Here is a 16,219-nt window from a genome sequence, read left to right on the forward strand (position 1 = left end):
ACGCACGAACCACTGAATTATTATTAAACTCACAGTATGCTTGATCTCTTCATAGACATATACTTACGCACGAACCACTGAATTATTATTCTTACAGGAAAGATGCTATGGCCCAATTTTTGTTTCTTCATCTTACTTTTTGTCGTGAACTGCATAAGAGAGAAAGTGGATATCTCTGTGACACCCTCTATTTGTTTTATCGGTAATTGTTTGGTAGTGTAGCAATTGCTTGCATAGAACATTCTCAATTTTTCATACAAGGCAACAGCGAAACAAGAAGCTCGAGCCAAAGGGCACTCTGATCCATCTTTCGTTTTCTCTAAACTCACAGTATGCTTGATCTCTTTATAGACGTATACTGACGCACGAACCACTGAATTACTACTCTTAAAGGAAAGATACTATGGCCCAATTTTTGTTTCTTCATCTTAGTTTTTGTCGTGAACTGCGTATTTGCTAATGAACAGTGCAAGATGGAGATGAACTTTCAAGGGATGAGACTTGAAAAGTTCGTCCTAAAAAGGATGTCAGCATCAGCTCCTCATATCTGTGATATCCAATGTAAACAAGAAATCACATGCCAAAGCTACAACTACAATATGTTGTAGAGCGTTTTCAAGGCTCGATATTTCAAGCATTTTTTCTGGTTTACCTTTTCTTTTATTAAGTCTCGCCTTTTCGCCCCTGCGTGCTATTTTGATGAATCTATAGTTTTGATCATTTATTTTTAGTGTGCTTGAACGTGGCTCAGCACTTACCGTGCTAGACATTTTAATCCCTTGTTATGGTTGAAGATAACTAGTTTGCTAGGTGGTCATGTTTGAGTTGGTAAAACTGACCTTGAGTTTTACCCACACTGAACATCCTGTTTTGGAAGTTCTCACGGTTAGCTAACCCAAACATGTCTGTGATTTTTTTATTTAATACTGGAGCACTCCTTGCTGAAAGTAGTAGAAATAAGCAGTGGAACAAGAGAGAGAATAAAGAAGAAAATTACAGAGTCTCAGTACCTCTTGTTAATTTGCCAAGCGAGTGGTAAAACCCCTCAAGAAGGGAGGAGATCTGCGAACTGAACAACCGCACCAAAGAGGCGAGGCCTGAAAACTTTCGCTCGGCCCCCACTTGGTTCTATATCGGGCGTTTGAACGGAAGAGAAATGATTTCATTTGAAAAAAAAAATTGAAAAGAGGGATTTACAGACATTCTATTTTTGAGAGCGTAGTATATAGTTACTAGGGAGTTTAAGCAAATCACTAGGGAGTTTAAGCAAATCACTAGGGAGTTTGAGCAAATCACCACGGCTGGCGCTGCTACGGCTATCGTGGTTGACGAGGCTTGGGGAGAGTACGTCGCCGTAGCAGCGCCAGCCGTAGTAATTTGCTTAAACTCCCTACTGATGTATTGAGAACGCCTTACCTGTACTACATATTTTTTCGTCTCAGTCAGCAGGCATTTTATCCCATTAAAGCACTCAAGCGGGTATTTTTTGAAAGAAAATAGCTCGCGGGACTTTTTTATTCTCTATTTTTCTATTTTTTTTTATCTTATCGTATTTTACCAAGAGAATATAAGCTGTTTATATTCTGTGGTTTTAATCGTAAGCTCATGTAATGTCATGGTGGGCAAGTTTGACAGCAGCTTCTTTCTGCAATCCAGGTTTTGTTCTAAAAACTTTCATATTCAAGTTACCTATTGTGTGAGATTTTTTTAACAACCTATCTAACTGTTCCTGTGTTGCCTGAGAAAAATGAGAGTGTGAAAAAAGATGAGTTGAATACGAGGAACCTGAAAAGTATTCATAAATACTATTTCTCGGTGATATTATATAGAGTATTCTTCCAATGTTTTTCATAATGATATAATCGCTACTTTACCTTTAGCTATCCGAGGAAGCTAGTGAAAGATAACAAAGGAAATAGTCCACCACATTTCGCTCTGACGAAGGGCTAATGCTCTAAACGTCAGCTTTTGTAATCGTTACGGTGGCCAATTTACCGTTTCAACTTTGTTGATATATCCAAATTATTTCGTTACTCCCACCGACGCTGCCCCAAACAGTTTCTTTCGAAACTATCAGCCTTTATTCACCACATTTAAGTTGATCCTCTTAAGTTTCTCACCTTTTCCAAGAAGAGATTTTAGAAAATGAACGAAGTAGTTATCTTCAGAATTTAGTCTTTAACTTAAAATCTCTTACAGCACCCTTGGGTTCCATTCTGCAATTACCAGCACTTTCTTGCCAAGAAATAAAGGCAAGTGAGGGAAAAGATGCTATTAGCAACAAGTACTGGCTGAATCCAACTGGTAATGGAAAGACAGTTGATGTATTGTGATCTGAACTTTGGAGCTGGAGGTAAGCTTACTTCATTTGATCTCAGCCTATTTCCATCAAATATTATTTATTTAAATGTTTAAATTGGCTCTGTTTATTTCTATTTTATCCATTCTTTCACCATTTACCATTTATCTTCCAGACATTGATGAATGCAAGAGTGATATCTTGCCCTGTGACGTTAATGCAAACTGTTCAAACACTTATGATTCGTATAAATGCACATGCAAGAAGGGATATAATGGAACTGGACATTCAATTGCAGGTATGATAAACTTAATGCGCTTATGTAAGAGTTTCACCCAAGTTTCATCATCATCTTAGTTCTTCCACTGCATTCTTTCAGCAGTCGTTTCCATGAGTGTTGAGCTAAAGATTTTAGCCCCCATCTATACACTAGCGTAGTTCTCTTCTATAGCTTGAATCACTTCTTGCAAAAAGATTGGCAGTTTTCTCAAGACCTCAGAATTGTGAGGTCAGAAGGAATTCTACTCTCTGCGAGAGAGGATGTCATTAATGAACAATATCTCCTGCTCCGATACTTCTGTATTTTCAAATCTTTACTCAGATATCGATGGATGTGGGAATTCCACCTTTGAGACACAAATGCCAACTGCATCAATACCAATGGGTTTTAGAATTGTACACGCCGGAAGTGAAGTTGGCTAGCAAATATCCATCATCAAGTTATTAACTAGTTTTCTTCGCGATTACTTATCGGCTTTTGTCCTGTAGATGTTGACGAATGTGTAAATGACATCTTCATTTGTGGTGTAAATGCGACCTGTGTAAACAAGAATGGCTCCTATGGTTGTACTTGTAAGGCAGGATCAGTTGGAGTTGGAGGCGTATGTACAGGTGCATTAAGTATTCTTTTGAAAAAAAATTGGAATAAACCAAATATAGAATGCTTATTAAAAGATAGTACATTTCCCTGCCGTCCAAGCTGTAAAATCCATGAGTAAGAAGAACAATCTTGATCAAGAGGATTTTCCCTAGCAATCATCTGATCATCTGCGCCAAGGGCAGCAATAATACTGTGTTAATGTCCAAACCAGAGCCGTAGTTTCTCATTGGTATCTGCCCCATGATATTTTCTGATATTTCTTACGACGGGGTAGGAATGTCTTTCGTAAGATACCCTCTCGCCCCTCCTCTGTACCTTCCCTACAAAAGCGGGGACTGTTGTTCCACATGACTTCGTAAAAACTGATAAAATAAAGCATGCCAAGGAAAATATGCCAATCAAGAAAAATAGGTCATATGAAAATGCTAGAAATGTATAAATACCAGGAGTAGTTTGCCCGATGTGCCAAGGCAAAGTCAAACAAAGTCTGTTGGATGGTTTTTAAAGTCTTTTTCAAACACGATCAGCCGTTGAGGAAATGAAAGATTAGGAAGAGTGAAGCGAATTATTTCAAACGGTACTAGCCAACGAACACTCGTGAATTATGGTTGGCCATTTGTTTCAAAATCATGACACGATATATGTGCAGTGTTTTCCCACGTATACTTGCAATCATTCCTGCTACACGATATGGGTGCGTTTTTTGCCACGTATACTGTTAGCAATAAACCTACTTCATGTACAATAGAGCCGGAAAGTAACTTCAGTTTGAATCAAGCATGGCCGCCATGGTCGTCTTAATTTCGATCAAGGTTTGGTTCTTAGTCATTGCCTTCGCGGTAGTGGTGGTTGTTAGTTCCCTAACAACGGATTTTTTGGAATCTGTGGACTATCTGTCGAGAGACTGTGAACGTTACTTTTCAAATGCTGACCGAAACATGGAAGAAAACTTATTTATACGGCTCCAGGTTACTTTCGGGTGTCTCGAGACTTCAGACCTCGAAACCTCAGATACCTTGACCCCTTGAAAAAAGATTGAAATTGTAATCGCAGTTCTACATGAATGAAGATTTATTTGCGACAACTATCGTGACTAACCCAAGGTGTCAAGTCTTGCAACAATCCCGCATTGATCATCGGAGACAGGTAAAAGGTTTCCTATTTTTTTTATCCAAACAAAAACGAGAACGACAAGGACGATGGCAAAATTATTTCACTTTCTCGGGTGTAATCTCTGAAAAAAAGAAAAACACGAACTCCCCGGACGGTGCAACGATCGATTGTCCTAAATCTTGATACCAGAATAATACGCTTTCTGCAAACTTATCTTCTTTAATCTTCTTTAAATTTCGTATGGATTCAACAAATCCGTTGTTGGGGAACTAACAACCACCACTACCGCGAAGGCAATGAGTAGGAACCAAACCTTGATCGAAATTAAGATGACCATGGCGGCCATGCTTGATTCAAACTGAAGTTACTTTCCGGCTCTATTGTACATGAAGTAGTTTTATTGCTAACGGTATAATTCGATGCTTTTTACATGATGGCCGGCTATAACCTCATATACAAACCTTTGTTCGTAAGGCATACATATGGGCTTTTTTGTGCGCTTAGATTTGCGTGTTTGTAAAAAAATGGTCATATACTTGGGAATAAAAGGCAGGTATACGTGGCAAAAAACGCACGTATATCGTGTAGCAGGAATGACTGCAGGTATACGTGGAAAAAAACCGCACATATAAATTATCGTGTCATGATTTTGAAACAAATGGCAAACCATAGTGAATACATCAAAGTAAAATTCTATTCCTATGGTCAGTTGTGATTACAATTATCGTGGACGTCAGCGAACTGACATATAAGCGTTGTTTGACTGAAATTAGACGTGGACGAATCGACCTCATACGTTGGCGAACTGACGTTTGTGAACTGACACGTTGGCGAAACGACCGTCATTTCTTTCAATAGTTCTTTCCATTGGGATCGGCTTTAAAAGGTATATAAATTAATTGCTTTCCTCTTTGAAAGGTAACTCACCTCTAGTTCTCACAACTAGATTCAACGCATTATAAATCTAACGGTAAAATCCCAGAGATACCTGCTAAGACGCCTCCCAAGTGTGGTCTCCTCATCAAGCTTACTTAAGCGTTATGGTAAAGGCTTTACAACGTCGGGCGACTAAGCTCATGATCGGGAAAGGATTTCTTACTAGAAAGTTTAAATAAGACTGGTTTGATGTCACCATCTTCCAGACGTATCTATTTAGACTTAATATTTTTTATTCAAATGCCTGCATAGTTATTATGACCTCAACATCTCTGAGTATCGAAAACGTCAGCTTTTATAATCGTAACGGAGGCCAATTTACCATTTCAACTTTGTTGATATATTCAAATTATCTCTGAGTATCTGCAGTTTTATGATTCTGAGCATGAACCCTATAATTTAAGGAACACTGAACTAACTTTTAAAACTAACTATGCTAGAACAGCATTATTTAGGTCGTCTTTTTTCCCCAGAGTTGCTCGTCTTTGAAACAACTTAACTACATCTATTAGGAGAAGGGAATCACTTTTTATGTTCAAAAATGACCTAAGACTCTACTGTTTTGCTATTGATAGCAGCGATTTAATGTAATTGCTATTTAATTTTAGTGAGCATTAAGTTTTACGATGTAGCATTTTACCATACTCGTTTTATGATACCGCCTGTCATTACGTATACTTTATTTATGTAACCTTTATCATTAAGGAAGTTCATTCCTGTTACTAGGTCTCCGAACAGCTATTTAATTATATGTCTGTATGTACATATATTTATCTGCTGTAAATTGATTAAAGTAAAGTAAGACAGGTTCTTTCTTCGGTAAAAGTTTCAAACACCCTGGATAACGTATCAGGGAAAACTCTCAGAGCACAAGAAGGCAAAAAAAAACCATTATGAAATGACTCTTGAGCAAATTGATTTCTTAAGGATATTACCCTGCCATTATTTTATTCTAAACCAAAACTGTACATGAACTTGATCAGGCTTGTAGAGGTGCCCCATCAAGGAAGCTGAAATGTGCTGTGTTATATGAAGCCAAATTGCGTGTCCATAAATGTTGGGCTTTCACAAGGAGGGAACTATTTTTGTGAGTTAAACAATGCTTCGGACGAAAGCCCAGGCTCGTCCGACCTTCAGAGTAAAGAAGATTATACCCATCTCAGTATCGAAGCAAAGTGACCTAATTCATTTTAGACAATGAACAATTATTGTGGGCGGTCACTTTGACGGATTACTTCTTAAACTAGCCTTGCAATTCTTGTACATGTATTGAATTGAAGGGATTCCTCAGTGTTGCATTAGGCATCCTGAGAAACGTTTTGACCTGATTTCTTTTGAAATCGTCTGAGCATCATTTCGCTCAGGACTTTTAGTAATCTACCAAATGTCGCATAAGACGTAAAGCCGTAGGTGCCATCTCCTGCAGGGTTAGGGGTAGGAGACGTAAATTTCCCATGCACGAGATTACTGTGTAGTGGATGGCCTTCCCGGGGTGGGATGGGTGGGAAGGTGAGATCGCTACATGGACGGAAGCGGCTGCCGGTTAGCTCAGTTGGTTAGACAACCGGATTGTTGTGCTGGAGGTCGAGTGTTCGGGCCCCGGCCGGACCAGTACTCGTGGTAAAATAACTGAGGAGAATTTACTACCTTTCTATAATATCAAGAAATGGATAGATATTCTAGTCTTCTCGGATAAGGACGAATAAACCGTAAGCCCCGTCTCCTGCTGGGTTATGGATAGGAGACATTAATTTCCCACGCACGAGATTACTGTGTGGTGGATGTCCTCCCCTGGGGTGGGATGGGCGGGAAGGTAAGATCGTTACATGGACTGAAGCGGCAGCCAGAGGCGCCTGATAATGCGGACGTCCGATCTCAACCTTATCATTGTAACTAGACACGTTTGTTGTTTAGAGTACTTAAGACTTTCTTTCTTTTCTTTCTCTGCCAGAGGCGCCTGACAAAAATGCTGACGTCCAATCTCAACCTTACGATACTGTTAAGCGCGACTGAATATATCCACATAGAAGTCTGCGCTATATAAATGTAAATGTCAAAAAAAGGAAAAAATGTAAATGTTTATTTTTAAGTGTTACACATTGTACTTAATAAAACTATCGAGGAATATGCTATGAAGCTATGAAATAACCCTCGTGATTAGTACTAGTACAGCCTTATATAGGGTAAGATTGGCCTTTCTATCTCTTTGGTTATCTGTCCTGTGAATTGTAGTTCTAGAAAGAGAGATTGGGGGAGAACTTAGAAGGAAAATGTCAAGAAAAAAAATTATTCGACTACCTTTATCTATTTATGAGGAGTCACCTGAGGGGAGAATACTAAAGCTAAGATACATCAGTGGTGTCATCCCTGAGATGTTAAGAAAAGAAACAGCAAGATACCCATGGCCAAAATAAAGGGACCCACTCAAAACAAATAAACCGGTACTCAACAAACCAAATATCGAGTACCACGATTGGTAGATTTTCTGGTTTACTGACTGATGTGTATTTTTTCATGGTCTGAACTTTATCAAAAAGCCTCAAGAAGTCATCGTTCCAGAAAAAATGTGTTCCTTTGAGATTACATGATAACCCGGGAAAGTAAAAAGGCCGTGGATGTTTACAATGCTTAGTCATGTCGTTTTGAGAAAAATGATTACATGTGCAATTACAGGCGAAAGATTACAAGCGCCAGATGATTATATGTGAACTATTTAAGGAAGCAAGCAGACCAGGACACAAACTGAATAAACTTTTGCCTGCCGATAATAACTGCCATTACAATATACGGAAGAAAAGAACATTTAGTATCGCCAAGTTTTCAACTAAAAGAACACAATTAAGTTTTATTAACAACAATGCAAGGAAGGCTAGCACCGTTTTATAATTAACAATTGGTTCATGCTTTAGCGTGCACTATCGAGTTATGGAGCACGTGGGAAGTTTGGAGAGCACGAAAGAAGCGTACGAGTTTCCCGAGGCAATAGCCGAAGGCAACTCTAGCTTCTTGAGTGATCTCCAAACTTACCACGTGCTCAATAACTTCATAGTGCACAGCTGAAAGCATGAACCAATTGTTTTAGAACATAACCGGTGGAATTGTGCATCAAATCCGACGGGAAAAATGCACAACAGTATCAAGCGAAGCGAATCGTGACGGCGCTGATGCCGAGTCTCCTTTTCCATTGTTTATCCCTTTTTCTGCCTCATTTAAGAACTGTAGCCCATGGGAAAAGGTCGGAAAATTGTCTTCTTTTTGGGACTAGTGGGCTGAGTTTCTGTTTGTACCCATTATTGTCGCGAAATATATTATTTTTCCCCGCGCTGACAATGGCCGCTCGTGCAAAAAAAAAAGTTTCTGGCGAAGCGATTTGCTGACGCTATCCGCGTGCACTATCGGGATTTTGAGCATGCTTACGTAGATTGAATTTGATTGCGCGGTTCTGCTAGCTATGTTCTAGTTAAAATTATCTCAATTATGAACATGTAATTATGTAATATATCTGATTATTTAACTTGTCGTCTTTTATACACTTACATATACAGATATATACAGGTAAAGATTATTTTTCACATTTCAAATACATTTTGTATTTTTTTTGCGCGGCTTTTATATATATCTTTACTTAGTATTGTAACAACAACATAATTCAGCCCTTTGGCTGCTAAGTTTTTTAATAAAGCCATCTATCTATCTATCTATCTATCTATCTATCTATCTATCGAATCCCTGCAGCAGCAGTGCCTGTTTCAACAATGGCACATGTCAAGCTGGATACACTGATGAAGGGTTTCGATGTAAATGTCCTTTAGGATTCACTGGTGTATACTGCAAGAGAGGTAATCAAATACAAAACTGTAAAGCGGAATCCATACCGAATAATAATCAAAGAGTAGGTAATTTTTTATCCATAAGGGTTGCTAATTTTTAGCTTCCCTCGAGGAAAGTTCACAAGATAAATAATGATGCGTCTCGCACACTATATTTCACTTTATTTCTCTTTGGCTTACCCTCGCTCGAAACGACAGTCTTTTATTTCCTAATTTCAAAGCATTGCAAGTCAATTAATGTCTGATATAGTCCTGTTAGATATGTCAGCCATCGTCGAAACAAAGGTTTAAAAACTTTTTGTGTTTGTTGTTACGTTTAGGTCGTCAGAAAAGAGACAGAAAACTGTTCTGAAGCAATGTACCCTAAGAGCGGGGACGTATATGTAGAGGAGTTTATTTTTCATTACGCCAGAGTCAGTCTCGTTATCGAAACGGATTGTTGTTGGGGACACATCAACTTTGATGACCTCAAAGGAGATATTAGTTGTCCTCGCGATTTGGACGAGAAAAACTAAAGAGACAGCGGCTTTTGAAACTTACATATCACCTCAAGTCTGTTTTTTGCAAACAGTCACCTTTAAAGTATGGTTAAACAGCTTTTGACGTAGTATAGTAGTTGCTTTGTGCTGGCATAAATAGGCACAAATCACTCTCACTGCTTTTTTCAACAGTAACAAAGCATTTTGAAACAATTTTATGCACCTGTCTGTGAAGGCTATAATCATATAATCCAATCGTTATATCGGTTTACTACGATAATAAGGAGAGTCAATTGCTTTAGATACCAGCCATCGCATATTAAAGTGTTTTCTTTTTCGTTGAAATGTCTTTTGAAGGCATTAAAGGACATAAAAGCCATATCTGTTAAAGCTCCTAGCAGATTCTGTTCAGGATCAGATCGGTTGAATTAGGTCATTTGACGGTTGACGGTTAATTTTTTGGCATGTTGTTTATAAAACGAAATAAATGCGTGAGTTTGGCTGTAATTTTTCATAACAGGCTACAATTTTTCCAATGATCTAATAGTCGGTTATTAGGTTTTGGTCTTCACCTATGTGTCTTATTAGCGTAGTTACATCATCTTTGCAGCCGCTGGACGTATTAATAGCCTGCTCAGTCAAGTGGTGTACTTGTGTGGGGAGTCGTATAAGGATCTCAAAGTCGTTGTTTATCAGAGATCAAATCTCATCGATGCTTTTACCGGTCTCCCCGATCTTGTAATGAAACTTTTTTATTCTCGTACACAGTTGGCGGAAGAGCGCCTGCTCTGTCTTTCTTAGTCTCGCTTCCAACGGTTCTCTGCCTTCCTGGTCTGTAAAATTTTACCCATTCTTTCCGATTTCCACCTCTTTTGGATTATTATCTGCCGTCAAAGAGGTCATAAATTTAGCGGCACTGAATGGCATACTAGAGGAACAGGGTAGTACGCCACAGGATGTGTGAAATAACTGGCTGTCCACTTTGTAAACCGTTTAAAGGACTCCTTTGAAATAGTTTCAAAGTCCATAGCATACTGAGGTATTGACTCAATATCTCATGTTCGAAAATTCTAGATTTATGGTGTTGATGTTTTCTATGAGACGATTAATGCCTCTAAAAATAAGCTGAACAGACAAATGGCTGCGGAGCTGGGTAAAGGTGGCTCAATGTGAACACGATCAAGATGAGTTATCCTTCGTGCGATCTGCTCAAGGTGTTGAGCAAGGCACTGACATAAAGTTGCCTCAAGGGAAAGTTTGTAGGCTCTCAGCTTGCCTTCCAGCTCGGCGCTAAATCGAGGTTAGGGCACAATTGCACTGATTCGTTCATGTCAATAAACCGAATTGTCTTGTTGCCACGTTCTACGACAAAACCTACCCCGCAAGGAAAACAAACGTCTTTGGCGTCTTCGTATCCCATCTTCTCTCTAATACATCTGCTGTTTGATGAAGACGGATTCGTAGCAATCTTGTAGAGCACAAAGTAAAGTCATAATCAAGTACAAGAATGCTACCCATTGATCCTGAACAAACAGCGACAGGATGGGAACATGCACCAGGCAAGTTTCACTTTCAAAATCTGTACTTTGATGGCCAACATAGGCGTGCTTGTTTAACGGTTCACGATAAAAATATTGCTTTTTTGACCATCTGACGGTTGACAGTTAACCCATTGAGACCATCTTATTAAGCTGATGAAAGTTCATCAAAGTTCTATGGTTATATAAATTCTGGTCGTTGAAATTAGAGAAACCATCTCCTTTCTCCGTACGAGAGAGTAAAGTTGCAAGTTAAATGAGATCCGCGCGGAACTTCACTGACTGTTAATAACAGGGTGAGACTGTCTCACTGCATTATGCATTGTAATATTTCACGTTTATTGTTTAGGCTTTTATTGTTTAACTTCCCCTACGGTCCACGTAAAAATAAAGTCCTCTGCGCTCGGCCTGTTAAATCTTCTTCGAGCATGCGCGGCCTGTTGCTTAGAAACAAATTAGTTCCCGGTAGTAGTCGGCCAACTAAATAGGATGCGTGCGCATAAAAACGTGTTTAAAACAGATACTGACCGGTTTTGCAAATCAGATTATCCACAAACTTAGATAATTCCCAGGCGCAAGCTCGAAGAAGATTTAACAGGCCGAGCGCAGAGGACTTTATTTTTATGTAGCCCTTAGGGTAAGTTAACAAATAAACGCCTCTACAAGCAGGGTATACAGAATACAGACTGTAAACCGGGGACGAAATGTAGACTAGGTAAAAAATGCAGACTGCAGACTGTAGATTGGGTACAGAATGCAGACTGGAAATTTTGAAAACTGTTATTTCGTCTGATACATGATAACATACTGTGGAATCCCGATTTCTCGAACCCTCGGTTTCTCGAACCCCCCGATATCTCGAACCAAACCTTGTTTTCCTTGGATCTGCTTCACTTCTTGTAATTTCACCCCCGATTTCTCGAGCTTCCGATTTATCGAACCAATTTGCGTTTCCCCTGGAGGTTCGAGAAACCGGGATTCCACTGTATGACATCTTACAACTTACCGAGTGTCACGCAATCGCCTTTTAGCAATCACTTCCATGATCATTTGCACTATTTCGGAATATTCCTTGTCAGTTTCTTCGCATATTTAGTTTTTAACAAAGTGGCCACTGAATTCTGTTTTTTAAAAAGCGGTGACAATTGTTCTCAAATGGAGTTTCAAGCCATCGTATATTAATATAAAAAAAGACAGCTTTTGTATGTGTTACGAAGTCTTCACCTTCGATATGAGTATATTTTCAATTTGTTGTCAAAAATGTTGACTTAGAGCAAAACTTTTCCACACAATGACTTTCCCAAATTAATGTTTGCGTCATCAAACAGACGAGAGGTAAAATCATCAGAAAAGTAAACAATTAACCATGCAGTCACGAAAACAATGCTTCTCCCTCCCCTATAAAAACTTGCCGGTTACTCTTTTTAGCGATATATAACGATATAAATACTGACGGCTCGCAGTGAGAAGAATGAACTCTTAGAACTGTATTTAAGAACAATTGTGACCTAGACGCTTTGTTAAAAGAACAATAATGGGAATATTCCACAATAATGCAAATGATGGCGAAAGATGATCACGGAAAAGCGATTTTATTAAGCGTTTTCACTCATAGTTACACCTTTAGGTTTTCAATGACCTTTAATTCGGTTACACATGTGCTAACTGCGACGAGTATTTTAATTAAAATCGAAACTCCTTCAAAGAAAGGTCGAGTCAAATATTAACGTCGCAGCAATACCTCGGAAATGTGATAGAGGCGTTCCCGTATAATTTCGGAAGGTCATTAGCAATATTGATCTGCTGTCGACATATAGATTTGTTTACATCTGAGTGAGTGACACATTTGCATATTCTGCCCCATTCTATAGTCGTTTGTAAGCTTCGCGTACCCACGACTAAAAAGATTATAAAAGTGACAATGACGATGACGAAGGCTATGACGGAGACGATGACGACAAAGACGACGGTGACATTACGGTGACGATGACATTGAAGATGACGATGACGGTGGCAGTGACGATGGTGATGACGATGATGATGATGATGATGATTATTATTATAACGATAACCAAAAACATGATGATAAAAACTATTAATATCGATAATTTTGAAAACATTAGGCAAAATAATGGGAAAAAAAAAAGTTTTGCTTTCTGGCGGCTATCCCCTTCAATTATTTCAACTGTTCGTTTTAGGGTCGTCAGGAAGGACACAGGAAACTGTTTCGAGACAATGTACTGTAAGAGCTGGGACGTAGAGGAGTTCATTGGTAAATATGCTCAGGTCAGACTCGATGATGAGAGATCTGACGGCTGGGGTCACTTTAACTTTAATTTGATGACCTTAAAGGGGATATCATTTGTCTACCTTACTGATGAATGTCTGATCGAAAAGATCTTTTATAGGAGACAAGGTAGAAGAATAAAAAAAGTGTAATGAGAAAATGATTTCTTTATTTTTAAGAATTTTTGCTTTGTGGAAGTTTTTTCTTTTTTTTTTAGTCGAGCTCGTGGTTTAAATAATTCGAAAACTAGCCCGATGACTCGTAATTTTTTTCAGTGATTGCTTTTGGCACTTGAAAAGGAAAATGCACAAAGATTTTAACAAATTATATCGAGGCAATTTTCACACATCGCAAATTTCCTTCCGTAGAGTTTTCCTTTTTTTTTTTTTTTTTTTCTGATGATTCCTTTCGAAGTTATTATCATATTGGAACAATAAAAGGAAGGGGTCACCGGACTTGTTTTCATGCAATAGCTTTCGTGAGTTTAGCAATTTCCACGCGCGTTCTCGCGCATTTAAAAATCTGGATTCTATAAGATCGACATTTGCTCATGATGTGTTTTAGCTACCGCTGACAATTGGGTGTGCTCGCGAGAGCACCTATGATCTGATGTTTACAGACTTTTACTGCTGAGAAAATCATTAAACAGCCGTCAAAGACAGCCTCCCAAGCTCATCTTAAAAATCCTACACAAGACGTCTGGCTGTATCATATTATTTTCCTTGCAGTTTCAAAGTCTTCTTCCACTTCAGGTAGATTATCCTTCACTTGAGTTATTCTTTTTTCGCCGTCGCAAGATTTCATATCTGTTGAATATTTCTTTTAAATGGGAAGTGAAGCAACCTTTACTTCTCGGAAAATCGTTTTCTTTATCTCAGTTTCTATCTCTGCATTCACAGTGGCCGCTCAACACTTCAAATACAAACTCTCAGGTAAACTTTTCACATTAGTAGAAAAAAATCGTCGCGCCGCTATCTTTGTTTTAAATTTTCGTCTTTTAATCTCGCGCTTCTTTCGCACGTTTCTCTCGCGCATGACGCAAGAGATATCTGTTCCCCGCGCGAGGAAACTAGTACGAGCCACCTTAAAGTATACAAAAAAATGCACATTATATCTGATTGTAAACTGTAAGTTAGTTGATTTGAACTGTCAGACAAAACCTCTTTGCAAAGAGTTTCAGTTCATTATTAGTTTAAAGCTTCAAATTGGTAACCCTTGGTTATGTCTATACTTCAAACAACCTGGCCCTGGGTTACAAACACAACAACAGTAACAATCGATAACCAATGAGTTACAACCTATCCTTCAAGAAATTTAAAAACATTCTTCTCTCTTCCATTTCCAGTTTGAGTTTCTCCTTTCTTTCATTAACTTCAGCATTAAACCTCCTCCTCTGGAGTTCAAGCTCTTCTGCTTTTAGCTGGAGCTCCCTTTCCTTCCGGTCTGACTTTCTTTCATAGTTTTTCTCGAGCATGTGAATAGCAAAAAGTTTTGTCCCTCTCTTTCTTGAAGCTATCCCTTTAGAATCTATAAATTAAAACAATATTATTGAATAACAAACATTTACAACCATATATATGTATACGGTTGTAAAGAACTGTAAACTGTGAAACCTGTCAGTTATTGGTTATTGGTCCATTGCAAAAAATTAGCTGGCTGTTTCATGTATCTGCCTTGAATGTGCTCGAAAGTAAACAATTAATTGCAAATTTTTCCATACATAAAGACTTCCACTTATTCCCCTAAAAAAGTTAGGATGCATTGTACACTTCAGTCACTTAAACCAGCGTAGTGTGAGTGTATTTATTTAATTATTTGATATTTGTTTGTTTATTCTTTTGCAACACAAACTCCTTGCACACCTTTCTTACTGCTACTGCTGGCAGAGCTAGCCGAGTCTTCATCCATTGAATCGTCCTCCTCACTGCTTCTCTCATGCCTGCATTCTACACAAGTAAAATAACAAATGTTCCCAACTAGTAAAAGCACATAAAATGCACATCATTCATAAATACATGAAAAAACTGTTTTAGACACACAAGGAAGTTGATGCCAACATGACCTACCCCTAAGCTCTCTAGTGACTATCATTCTTTAGTCATTGATGACATTTCTCTATTGGAAGTTGTTTTTTTAGCTGCTTTATTGCCCCATGCATATGAAACTTCTGTTAAACCAATAGTAAGCGACTTTCTTACGCTAGATTATAAAATCATCTATGCAAATTAATCTACCTAATCGTAAGGGTTTGAGAAGCAACACTTCGATTCAATACGCTTCTATCGCTCATCAATATGGCTCGTTCATGCACAGAAGTTTAGTCGCTTGATAATAGTCAACAGCTCCTGTAAGAGTGACGTTTGTTTTACTTGCATTTTCATTTCGCATTAGGCTAAATCTAGCCTCTCGTAAAACGCCGCAAGACACCTGCTCCTCGCTAATTTTTCTTTTGTCGACTCGACAAATTCGTGACCGTGAAAAGCGTAGCTGTCAACGATATGTCATCATATTAACTTAAGGATGCGTCATTAATCAGTATTTCCAAGAAATTTGTTGTATCGTTAGCCTTTGCTAACATTGCTCGTCAAAATAAAGAGCTCCTGTTTTTACATTAAGCAATCTTCGTCATTCAGTCCGAATAATAGCTTAGACCTTCATTAAGAAATAAGCCGCTATTTAACTTTGGTACGTAACGCTATACCATAAGGTTGTATGTTTTGTGAAATGTTACCGTATTTAGAGAAACAGCCGCAGTTGAGCTTAACATCCTACCACTCATGCGATGAAATAACAGAAGTGTTGTTCACGGATGCTAAAGACTTCGAGTAACGGTTTCCTCAAATAGAGCTATTTTGAA

At 38.5% G+C, this 16,219-nt stretch overlaps 1 long non-coding RNA gene across 2 annotated transcripts; it reads right to left on the reverse strand.

Moving 5' to 3' along the window:
• Positions 1-13,516: 13,516 nt before the first annotated feature.
• LOC111346305 (uncharacterized) lies at positions 13,517-16,199 on the reverse strand. 2 transcript variants are annotated; one of them, XR_002696372.2, is made up of 3 exons: positions 16,094-16,199; positions 15,225-15,308; positions 13,517-14,889 (listed from the first exon to the last, which is right to left on the reverse strand). It is a non-coding gene; the product is annotated as an uncharacterized LOC111346305 (long non-coding RNA). The 2 variants fall into 2 exon arrangements; XR_015990450.1 differs by lacking the exon at positions 16,094-16,199 and having other exon boundaries at positions 15,225-16,086.
• Between the last annotated feature and the right edge of the window lie 20 nt (positions 16,200-16,219).

Source organism: Stylophora pistillata, chromosome 8 (assembly GCF_964205215.1).
Source record: "Stylophora pistillata chromosome 8, jaStyPist1.2, whole genome shotgun sequence".
In the NCBI taxonomy this organism is placed as follows: Eukaryota; Metazoa; Cnidaria; class Anthozoa; order Scleractinia; family Pocilloporidae; genus Stylophora; species Stylophora pistillata.